The sequence below is a fragment of the Pinus tabuliformis genome, chromosome 7, assembly GCF_031772625.1.
Source record: "Pinus tabuliformis cultivar Carrire ecotype Pingquan chromosome 7, CPIR1, whole genome shotgun sequence".
Taxonomy (NCBI): Eukaryota; Viridiplantae; Streptophyta; class Pinopsida; order Pinales; family Pinaceae; genus Pinus; species Pinus tabuliformis.
In genome coordinates this window covers 1768151567-1768164380 of record NC_142293.1, presented here as the reverse complement: position 1 = coordinate 1768164380, position 12814 = coordinate 1768151567, and the positions used below count along the sequence as shown (strand labels likewise).

The window sequence follows — 12814 nt, the reverse complement described above, 5'->3', positions numbered from 1 at the left end:
AAGCCGATATTTTTCTTGGATCCCTCTCATCGAGAGGTGTAGGATTGATCTAAAGATCATCCGACTCCGATAAGTATTCATGGAGATATGAATTTATTTGTGTTATGGGACAATTCGTCAAGGTCGGCCAACAACCAAATAAACCCCACTTGTGCTCAACGTTTTAGTATAAATAGAGGTGGCCTTCAAGTCATTTCAACACACTTGGGATCTCTTCCTCTCTACTTGTCTTCGGGTTTTAGTAGGAGAAGAGATCCTAAGGGATAACGCTGCCCTAATATAGAGGGCAGAAGCCGGAACTGTCGGAGCTGAAAAAGCCGGAACCACCAGAACTGCTGGAAATAGCCGGAATTGCCAAAACTACCGGAACTGCCGAAAATAGCCAGAATTTCCAGGACTATTGGGAACTGCCAAGAAAAGTCGGAACTGCCACGAATAGCCGGAATTGTCGGGAACTGTCGGAACTGTTGGGAATAGTCGAGACTGTCGGGAACAGCCGGAATTGCTGGAACATCCGGGAAAGTTGACGCAGAGGGCAAAAGCCGGAACTGTCAAGAACTGCCAGAACTGCCGGGAATAGCCGAAATTGTCGGGAACAGCCAAAATTGCTGAAACTACCGAAACAACCAGAGCATCTGTCTCCAAAGAAGAGCAGCATGCAAGGGACAACTAACTAACATTGGGACAGTTGTATGGTACTTAGCAGCAAATACACCAAGCATGCAATGTTACAGCTAGCATGCAAGGGACAACTAGCATGCAAAGGACAACAAGCATGCTAGGGACAACAAGCAAGCAAGATGCAGCCAGCACATAGGTCAGTATGGCAACATGGTGTAGCAATGGCACATAATGCAGTACAGTGATGGGTACAGTCATGATTAATGAAGCATGATGAGATGCAGCATAGTGATGATGGGTGCAGCATGGTGCAACATAGTGATGATGGGTGCAACATGGTGCAGCACAGTGAGGTGCAGCATGATGACGAAATGCAACACAACGATAGGTGAAGGAGTCACCTTAGAGAATCAGTTGAAGCAGCATGTCTTCAACTGATCTCATGTATCATCTTCTTAAAGATGATCTATGCTCTTATCTAGATAAGTCAAAGTGTTGACTTCTGTTGTAAACGTACTATCTCTCTCTCTGCTGAACTATTGAAGAACATATAAGAAGAATTGATCAAGGGTTTCCCCACATTGAGGTTTGTCCCTGGCTAGCGCCACATCTTGTGTCCTCTTGTCTTGGCTTGTCTTCTGCGATTTATGTTTATGTTCTATCTGCAGTTTACTTTAATGTTGATGTGATTGCTAATCTGGAAAAGATATTGAGCTAACTGTGAAAATTGAAATAAATTGCTCTAAGCATAGAACATACCTAAAATTAACATGGTATCAAAGGTGAGGTGAAGACAATGCCCAAGTAAGAGTGAAAGAGCAATCACTGAAGACAGTTGGGAACGGACAAAAGGATCAGTGGATTCCTCATCCCTCTTCAAATTCACCAAGGGTGAAGTCCAAGCAGAGAATGTTATCAAAATGGCACAGTAGAAGTTTCTGATGGCCTACCTAAAGATCACTTCAATGGGAAGTCCAGATCCAAGGGTGGAAGGAAAGGCAAATCCCTTGGTTGTAATAAGTTCGGCCATTATGCGAAGGAGTGTCTGAATGGCAAAGAGACATCTCTTGATGAAGATAACAATCATTCCAGGGGCATCTTCAATGATCAAAGGAATGGTCATCAAGGAAATGGCCAACTCTTCAAAGAAAGCAAGGAACCCCAGGTATGAAGAATCAAATGTTGTTTTTGATAAGATAAAGAAGCGTTATCTTGTATTGGCCCTCTCCTTCAGATTCTTTGGGAATCTAGCTTATTGATTGTAGTGCTTCAAGGCACTTCATCGAATAGAAAGGTGCACTCTCTAATTTGGTAGAGATGGAAACAATCATGGGATTATACTTGGAGCCGATGCCACCTATCCCTAAAAGGGTGTAGGGAATGTTTCCCCTCAATTGAATGAGGGTAACTCGATTCATTTACAGAATCTCTTTTATGTACCTAATCGCATGAAGAACCTGGTGTCCATCTCGGAAATGGAAGTCAAAGGTTTCAGGGTGGCATTCATCGATGGAAAGGTACGTGTTAAAAAATAGAATTTTCAAAGATGCTTTTTCTCATGGGTTCAGGGTTGGCAATTTGTATCGAGTTGCAGGATGGTCCATTGGGAACCATGTCAATTGACATATCGCATCTATAACACCGGAGGTCTACCTATGGGGCCCTACCCGATGTGAGTCAAATGGTGATAGGGATGCCTAAATTCAAGAAGAGCATGAAGGTACATGTCTGAGATGTACCAAAAGAAAACCTTATAAGGGGACCATTCCCCTCATGCAGCAAGTCCACAGGTTTGGAACAACCCGAGGAGTTTGAGATTCATGATCGGGAATCTCATGTATACAGGTGGAAGAAAGCCCTCTATGGCTTGAAGCAAAACACCCTGAGCGTAGTATGAGAGGATTGATAGTTGTCTGATGAAGCTGAGATTCACTAGGAGTGAAACCGATCCAAACCATTACCCGAAGGTTGTGGATGATAGACCTCTCATACCGGCACCTTATGAGGACGACCTATTTCTGACAGGTGCAGACCCTCTCATTTGCAGAAGTAAGAGGGAGTTGGATTCCGGATGTGGAATGATAAACTGCAAGCCTGTGACTACCTCGAGGATCTTAACTTTCAGAAGTTATATGGTAGTGATGTCGGACCAGATTTGGGAAATGCCTCTGAGTTTCATAAACTCATTCGCGTTGATGTTCTTGGTGAACTTCCATCCGGACATATGTTTTGCAGTTAGCATGGTGAGCTCATATTTGGTTGAGCCTCACTGGATTGGTGCCAAGAATCTTCTGAGATATCTTCAAGGCACAATCTCTCATGGATTAAGATACACTACCGGAAATATGAAACTGCATGATTATTCGAATGTTGACTGGGCAGGCAGTGTGGAGGATCACTAGAGCACTTCTCAATGCTGGTTCTCTTTGGATTCTGCTTCGATATCATGGATGAGCAGGAAGCAGAAGTCGGTTGCTATAAGCACTGTCGAGACCGAATACATAGCTACGAGCATGATCTCGTGTGAAGTTACATGGTTGCAGAAGCTCTTCAGTGAGCTGTTTGTACACATGATGAATACCACTGTGATTCTCTGTGACAACCACAGGGGGGATTCGATTATTGAGGAATCTCGTATTCAATGAATGCTCCAACAGATAGACATCAGATACTGCCTTATCTGGGATATGGTAAGTCAATGAACGAGGAGGCTCCATCGCATTGAGACTGATATACAGGTCGTAGACATTTTGTCAAAGCCTCGAGAAAGGTCAAATTTGTGACTTTCCCAAACGACTTGGAGTTGTTGAGAGACCTTCTTATAAGGGTCCTGCATGTTGCATGCATTGAGCTCTGGGAGCTCTGGGGGCTTGGGGTACTTACTGGAGCAACATACGACCACAGGGTGACTCATGCTCCCCTGGTGGTGCACTGTGAAACAAGATGATTAGTTTTCATGTGGGCCGGGATGATTAGTTCTCCTGCGGCAACTGTGGAACAGGATGATTAGTTCTCCTGTGGGTCGGGATGATTAGTTCTCCCATGGAAACTATGGAACAGGATGATTAGTTCTCCTGTGTGCCAGGATGATTAGTTCTCCCGTGGCAACTGTGAAACAGGATGATTAGTTCCCCTGTGGGCTGGGATGATTAGTTCTCCCGTGGCGACTGTGGGGCAGGATGATTCGTTCTCCTGTGGACAGGATGATTAGTTCTCATGTCGAGGCATCCTACCCATGCAGTCTGGGACTCATGGAAAGTACCTCTCATCTGATCAATGAGCAGGGAAATGGGGTTAGGGACCATCGTATTACTATCAATGGATGCATCGATGTATCTACCGTACTCCTTATGCTAGGATGACCTACATTGATCTAGGATCAATGAAACTGATCTGGAATCAGTATGAGTGGTTTGAGACACTCTCTTGTGATATTGATCTGGGATCAATAAAACTAACTTCGGGCCAGTAAGAGCGATGTGACACACTCTCTTCAGATGAAACTGACTTCAGGTCAGTAGAGAATGGTGTGAAACATTCTCGATCAATTCTTATTCTTCATGGTTCAGCAGAGCAGAGGAGTGCAGGGCACTGATGGCAGAGATAGTACAATCGGACATATGGATCAGCAGATGGAGTTCTCCCTAGTTGAGAGGGAGTGTTAAAATTGGCAAGTAGGGCCAAACTCCATGTGGGTCATCTTATTAATGGAAGCTAATATTTTTCTTGGATCCCTCTCATCGAGAGGTGTAGGATTGATCTAGAGATCATCTGATTTCAGTAAGTATTCATGGAGATATGAATTTATTTGTGTTATTGGACAATTCGTCAAGGTTGGCCAACAACCAAATAAACCCCACTTGTGCTCCACATTTTAGTATAAATAGAGGTGGCCTTCAAGTCATTTCAACACACTTGGGATCTCTTCCTCTCTACTTGTCTTTGGGTTTTAGTAGGAGAAGAGATCCTAAGGGATAACGGAGCCCTAATATAAAGGGTAGAAGTCGGAACTGCCGGGAGCCGAAAAAGCTGGAACCGCCAGAACTGTTGGGAATAGCCAGAACTGTCGTAACTGCCAGAAATAGCCAAAATAGTCGGAATAGCTGAAATTGCCAAAACTGTCGGGAATAGCCAGAATTGCCGGAACTGCCAGAACTGCCGGGAATAACCGGAATTGTCGGAACTGCTGGAACTGTCGGGAATTGCCACAACTGTTGGAACTGCCAGGAATAGCCAGAACTGCCGAGAACAGCCGGAATTGTTGGAACAGTCGGGAACGCTGACGCAGAGGACAGAAGCTGGAACTGCTCGGAACTGCCGGAACTGCCAAAACTGTCGGGAATAGTCGGAATTGTCGAAATTGCCGAAATTGCCAGAACTGTCGCGAATAGCCGAAACTGCCGAAACAACTAGAACATTTGTCTCCAAAGGAGAGCAGCATGCAAGGGACAACTAACTAACATTGGCACAGTTGTATGGTACTTAGCAGCAAATACACCAAGCATGCAATGTTATAGCTAGCATGCAAGGGACAACTAGCATGCAACAGCAAGCATGCAAAGGACAACGAGCAAGCTAGGGACAACAAGCAAGCAAGATGCATCCTACATATAGGTCAGTATGGAAACATGGTGCAGCAATGGCACATAATGCAATACAGTGATGGGTACAGTCATGATTAATGAAGCATGATGAGATGCAGCATAGTGATGATAGGTGCAGCACGGTGAGGTGCAGCATGATGACGAAATGCAGCACAACGATAGGTGAAGGAGTCACCTTGGAGTATCAGTTGAAGCAGCATGTCTTCAACTGATCTCATGTATCATCTTCTTAGAGATGATCTATGCTCTTATGTAGATAAGTCAAAGTGTTGACTTTTGTTGTAAACGTACTATCTCTCTCTCTCTCTGCTGAACTATTGAAAAACATATAAGAAGAATTGATCAAGGGTTTCCCCACATTGGGGTTTGTCCCTGGCTAGTGCCACATCTTGTGTCCTCTTGTCTTGGCTTGTCTTCTGTGATTTATGTTTATGTTCTATCTGCAATTTACTTTAATGTTGATGTGATTGCTAATCTAGAAAAGATATTGAGCTAACTGTGAAAATTGAAATAAATTGCTCTAAGCATAGAACATACCTAAAATTAACAGAATGAAACAAGTTACAACTAACTTGAATCAATTTGAGCATGGAACTAACATGAAATGACAACTAGATTGTAGATGGCATTAAAATGTAATGAAATAAAATTGAAAATTTGTTAAGTCGACAATCAGCATGAAATCAAAACAAGCAAGTACTCACAAAATTTAGCTTGACAATGAAATGAGATAAAGGAGAGCATTAACCAACTAAAACTAACTTAAAGAAATAAATAAAGAGCTAATCAAACACCAATTACGAAGGAGACCTCCCAAAAGAGAGAATGGGATGGATGCCAAGGAGATGGTTCCCAAAACTCCAAAGAAAAATGTTGTTTTATTATTATGGTGTTACAAAAATGAGAGTCTTTGACAGTAAGAAAGGCTCAAGTCCTCACAGAAAGGCTTTACAAATGATATTAAATCATTAAAGAAAAATGAACCTCCCTTTAGAAGACAATGAGGATGATTTTACAATCTTATGACAATTAGTCACCAAGGAAACTCGTCAATGAAATTCTGAAAATTCTCAAAGCAATTTTACTCAAATGGGCCAGCCACTCAGGGTGAAGAAATTTGCCTAGAAGAGTGAGGATAAGCCTCTTTCATTTACTGTTTTGGCAGGGGTAAAAAGCAGCCTTCTATGCTCACGGCTAGGGAAGAAGGACATCCCTCAAGGGCTAACGGCAATGACTATTTACTTGCTACAAATGACAGCTAGCAACCTACAAAAATTTTGGGATAAGTTCCAGCCTTTGGGTCCTAAATCTTTGCTAACATTGTGCGAGTGAAAACCCTTTAGATAAGTTGTTGCTTCTCTGCAAAACTAGTCCCAAAATTTAGTGAATGACAACAAGAGAAAATGCAGAACTATATACAACTACTTTACAAGAACTAAATCAAAGAGTACGAGTATAACTCCTCTATTTCATTAGTCAATAAAATGTTTTATCTTAGCAAATGTGTATTAATATAAGCACAAAAAAAAAAATTGAAGAAAATAATTTGAAATATAATTTATCACAAGTCAAGGCCTAGAGAACCCCTACACAACAAATCAAATGATAAGGCCTCTGAAGTCATTGTGTAGGTTCTTCCACTTCTATGCTCAAGAGTGGGCTAGTTCAACCGAAAACATCCCCTCGCGCTTGAGGTCTGATTCAAAAGATTTTCTATACCACTTCAAAGTACATTGTTAAATTCATAGGAGTTAGAAAATATAATGAAAAGGGAGTTCTAAAAATTTAACCAAAAATTTACTAAAACATCTCAATCTAGAATATTTCTCTAACCCAAATACCAATGTAAGATAATTGTACACTAGTAAATCTAGGAAAACATATGGAAATAACAATAGAATTATTACCAATAGAACAATAAGCACATAATCAAAAAGATCATACAATATCCATGGAAGACACTGCAATATGAACTTCAAAGTCTTTATTATTGCATAAGAATAAATACACAAAGCAAGATAATCTCCCCAAGCACAAGAGCTCATTTTTTCATCATACAATAGAAGTTAGTGGCTCATTTAAATAGAAGAATGGGAGAAAATCTCAATGAAAATAAAGCCAACAAATGGCAATTTGGAAATCCCAACAAATTTGTCCAAGTGTCATATGACAATTGTGCATACCTCCATGTATGAAATCAAACTGTTATACGTGGCCTTCTTCTCATTATATGATGAAAAACACGAGCTCTTGTGCTTGAGGAGATTATATTGCTTTGTGTACTTACATTTTCATGCAATAATAAAGAATTTGGGGTTCATATTCTGGTGTTATTATTCTATGGATATGATATGAGCTTTTTGATTATGTGTTTATTGTTCTATTGGTAATAATTTTATTGTTATTCTCATTTGTTTCATAAATTTACTAGTGTCTAGTTATCTTGCACTAGTATTTGGGTTGGAGAAATATTCTAGACTTAAATGTTTTGGTAAATAAATTTCTAGATAAATTTCTAAAATTTCATTTTCATTATATCATCTAAGCCCAAAGGATCTAACAATGTACTTTGAAGTTGTGTAGAAAATATTTTGAATCAGATCTCAAGCGTGGGGACATTTTCGGTTGAACTAGCCCACTCTTGAGCATAGAAGTAAAAAAACCTACATATTGTTTTCCAAGTCTTATCATTTGATTTGTTGTGCAGGGGCCTCATTGGTCTTGTCTTGTGACAAAATCCATTTCAATATACTTGTTTTAAACGTTATGTTTCTATTGAACAAATCTGCTAGCATAGAGCATATTATTGGCTAGTCAAGGAGAGGAGTCATAGTCACAGTCCTTGATCTAGTTCTTGTAGACTATTTGTAAATATCCTTGGATTATTTTCTTATTGTCATCCTCTAATCTTTGAAGGGGAAAATCAAATCTGATTTAAGAATTTTCCTCATCTAGATTTGCAGGCATTTAAAGAGCTCAAGGCTGGCAATTATTCACATTTTTTTTTGCAGACTACCATCACTATATTGGAGCAGAAAACTCACTTGGTCATCAGCCCTTGAGGGCCCTTCTCTTCCCAGGTCGTGAACAAATGGGAAGTTGCCATATATCTTTGTCAAAACAGTGAGGAGGTGGTTGTCTATCTCAGTCAAAGCAACGAGCATTTAGAGGTAGCCTCTCATATTAGTCAAGGCTATGATTAAAATAAATGTCCTTTTAAATTTCAAACTTGTATTGAGAATCATCCTATTGTACCCAATTGTCTCTAACCTAGTATAATTTCCTCACTATTTTCTTAAGGGATGGCTCATCCTATTTCAAAGATTTAATATTATTTGTAAAGTCTTCCTTATGGATTTGAGGCATTCTCATGATCAAAGGCTATCTTTTTGTAACATCATAATAATAAAGCACCATTTTTCTTTCGAGCTTGGGGAACCATCCCCTTAACATCCATCCCCTTCTCCCTTTTGAGAGAAGGTTTCCTTCTTGCTTGGTTTTTAATTAGCTTTCGTTTTTTTTCTTGAATTTAGTTTTATTTTGTTAATGCTCTTTTCCATTGTCAAGCTAAGTTTCATGATCACATGTTAATTGTTCACTTAACAAGTTTTCCATTTTATTTAATTTAGCTTTCATCACGTTTTAATGTCATCTACAATCTAGTTGTGATTTCATGTCAGCATAGTTTTCATCTATATTGTAACATTTACTTACCTCAAGTTTCATGTTCAACTCATTTGCAACTTGTTTTATTTGTAAAAGTTTACTTTGAGCAAATCTCTACACTTGGAGCAAGTTTTGCAAAATCATTGTAGTTTGTTAACTTTATTTGTTCACAATCTAGTTTTAACAATCTAATCAACCTACATTCCATTTACAAATTTGAGCAACTCATTAACCTATATTTTCTTGTGCTTTGTGATACAACTTTCATTTAGTTTAATTGTCATAACATATCACATTATAAGTGAATATACAGATTATAAAGCACTTTCAAAATCAAGGCACTTGAGTTAGTATTTCAACCATTGAGTTAATTTTCTTTCATTGGCATGGCTTTCATTGAGTAATTGGTGTACGCTTCATTGATTATTGTTACAAAGTTTGTCATATTGTGCTTAATGTAATCTTAGTCACGATTTCATTTGCTATCTCTTTATTTGAAGCATATTGTTATCACTATAACTCTTTGAAGACATTTCATTAACATTTAAGCATTTCATTTTCATATTAGATTTAGATTTGCATTTCTAAAATCTACCTCCAAACATAAACTTGGTTGAATAGATAACTTTAGGATAAGTCTTCCTAATTTTCTTTCACTTGAGTAAAATTAAAACACGTGACCTCGCAGTTCTTTTATGGCCGAGCCCCTGTAGAAACGAAGACACGTAGATTGCCAACATGGCTAGGAAAGATATCATTAACGATGGACTTCTGTCTCCTCAATCTGTCCTTCTTGCAAACCGACCCAATCCTTACCAAGTTTTGAGAAATTGATGGGAGATTTCTCACCATAGATTAGGCATTTAATTAAAATCAACAAATATCCTTACATCACACATCGATAGATCCTACATTCATTCATCTAGCATTGTATTTCAATTGGTTATGATAATTGGAATTGTGGGCTAATTCATTTACTTGCAAGTTTTACTTTATACTCTTGTACTTGTCTATTATCTATATCATTGTTGAACATTTTCAATTGGAAGTACAAGCCTTCTTTTCTTGCAAGTTATATTTCAAGTCTTGTTGCTCATAGTTTCAATTATTTATTGTATTAACACTTGTCTTGCAACAAATGTCTATCGTTGTGACTTGAAGTATCATTCTATTTTTGCAAGTGTTAATTCTTTATTGAGCATTGTTTCAAGGCACTGGTTTATCACTATTATCTTGTCATTGTCATATTGATCTTATTGGAATCCATCTTGGTAATGTTTACATTGTTCATTTAAATAATCATACTTGTTAAATAACCCTTATTCAAAAGCAAACATCGTGCCCTTAGTCTCCTAGAACTTCTTGTTTTCAACAAGTCTTTCCTTTATAAACCTTCCTTAGGGTCCACCCTCCATGGCTTTAGCTAAAAGAGAACCTAGACGGAGAGAGTTAAGATTATGTTACAGCCCATTCTCTAAGCTTTGCCACCAAAGCCACACCCTAATGGGGTTGAGGATTTTTCTCACATTAACTTAGGTGTGTAAGCGAAGCGGCAACGGGTCCCCGTCCCTTCTACTATAACGTCTACATCAATAAGATATTAGATATTGTAAATATGCCAAAGGCACGTGTGCCATAAACTAAACTCTTAAACTCAACTCTATAAGTCAAGTCTTGCATTCCCTCTGATGCAGCCATATGTAAGACCAACCATCCAGTTCAATCATCCATTCTGTTATCATGGAGTGTAGATATTTTAGTTGCACGAGATCTTGTTAATGATTATAAGTTTACTGCATATGAAGCTTTTAATCCAATGTCTTTTTGGTGAACGTTCACCCATCATCAGAGAAACAGTTCTGAAAGCTCGAGTGAAAAGTTCGCCCCAAACATGTTGGATAAAAACATCCACTTTGTGTTGTACGGTTGTGTCATGATCACAATCATAGGGCAACTAAACTCCGAGAGACTACAACAGTCATGCTTACACGAAAGTCTAACAATAGAGTTCAACAAAGAAACTTTAAGTAAAGAATACTGTACTTAAATCTTTCGGGGTCATGTCAATTTGACTACAAAACGACATCTAGTCCACCACAGTCGAGATATTTTTCTGCCCTCCAATTAGAACAAAACTGCAATTGTGCGTTGCTGACTAAATATTTTGCATTTCTGGTAATATAGCGGCTTAACACAGTCTAACTTATCGGTGAATTAGGGCCCTGTTGATTATACTTTTCCTGCATTTTCCGTCACTTATTTCGATATAGCGCCTATGCAAACAATGTCAAACCTGTTGTTTTAGAAGCTGATATAACAACTTAAAAGATTAGGATGGTGAAAAATTATAAAAAGAGAGAAGAAAACCTCCAAAGCCTCCTTGGGTCGATTATACTTTCTGAGTCCCTTCGCAATCTGTTTTAAGTCCTCCTTCTCGACTTCCCTGTCTTCCATGATCCACCTTTCCAACTCGGCCACGACACTGTGCTTTGGATAAACAGCTCTGGATATCCGCCTATATAAACCATCCGGCAAACCCTTCGAATGGTCTTTATCCTCCTCAGCCGATACGGCCACCGTAGAAAGTACTCTGAAAAACCCTATTTCGCAAACCCTGCTATCTTCGTACGGATTATTCATGCCGGAAAATATCCAATTCGAATAAATATCCCGAAACCCTACGCTACGAAGCGGACGGTAGAGTGGAATGTCCAGGTATCCACCGTGGAAGGAATGTGGCATGCACTTCCTGCAAATCAGTGCAGGTAAGCTCCTATAATTTGGTGAACGTACAAGCCTGCGTGTAATTGGATACAAAATATTGCGAAGATTTTGAACTTACTCGGTATATATTCCTTATTAGTGTGATAGAATCAAATCAAATGACAGGTAAGGAATTTTTGAATGGCTGAAATCAAATCAAATGAGGCAAAGAGAAGTAGATGTCCTTACCGTTTGGTTATGGCGGAGAAAACAAGCGACCTCATGGCTACTGGTTGAGCTCCAAGAAACCCGGATGCAATATATAAATGACAGCGGCAAGAAACCTTGAAAGTGAAATGCTTGGCTGTATAAGACAACTCTACACCAGAGTGCAGAAATATGGAATGAAAAATGCTAGAATTCCGTGTTTTGAGCTACATGGAACGTGTTTACCATACACCCTCCAAAGCGCCATGAGAGGGATATACGAAAATCGAAGTCAGAAATATCAGCGATGGTTGAAAATCAGCATTTTAAAATTATTAACATAAATCCATCTTCCGCTGACAGCTATAAAATACCAGAAAAATCTGTATTAATGATGTCCAAACTTCATATGCTTGTTCACTATCATTTTAGCGATGGAAAAGGTTTATCAATTGTAAAAACTTTGGATAAATGAATCAGAGGGCATTCTTGTTGGTTTTTGAAGAAGTGTGTTGCAACTGCCAAAAAACTTTATATCGCAATTTGTCAATATGGTAATGGTTACCTTTAATATCTCTTTTTCACTAATTTGAAAGTTCTTCCCTAGTTTTAGTAGAGCACGAAGTCCACCCACCTATGGCTCTTTCTTTGAGTTATGGATTAATATTATACACTAAAATTGGATAGCCATGATCAAAGATTAACTCTGTAACTTTTCAAATGTTAAATGTTGTTACATTTTTTGTTTGAACGCGAGAAAGATAGAGATCTTATCTTCCAAAATAGCTCACATTTTATGGGATCAAGGGGAATGTATATGGATAATTCAGTGTTATATTTTAATCAAAACGTATACGTTCTTCAATGGTCATTATATAGGTTCATCTCCCCCACTTGTCTCTTCATTGTTGGAATGACAAATCCCCAGAGGCAAATGAAAATGCTTTGAGGAAATTCATTGATAAATCAGAACCAAAAGGAGGTATGTTCGAATGTGCTTGGATTTGTGTAGA

At 38.9% G+C, this 12814-nt stretch overlaps 1 pseudogene across 1 annotated transcript in view; it reads right to left on the bottom strand.

The window, feature by feature from the left end:
* LOC149255431 (pentatricopeptide repeat-containing protein At1g02150-like) overlaps positions 1-12306 on the bottom strand; it is a 93722-nt pseudogene extending 81416 nt beyond the window's left edge. The window contains exons 1-2 of the transcript XR_016267243.1: positions 11844-12306; positions 11259-11688 (exon numbers count right to left, since the gene is read on the bottom strand). The product of XR_016267243.1 is annotated as a pentatricopeptide repeat-containing protein At1g02150-like (transcript). The remainder of the gene's footprint in view (positions 1-11258; positions 11689-11843) is intronic.
* Between the last annotated feature and the right edge of the window lie 508 nt (positions 12307-12814).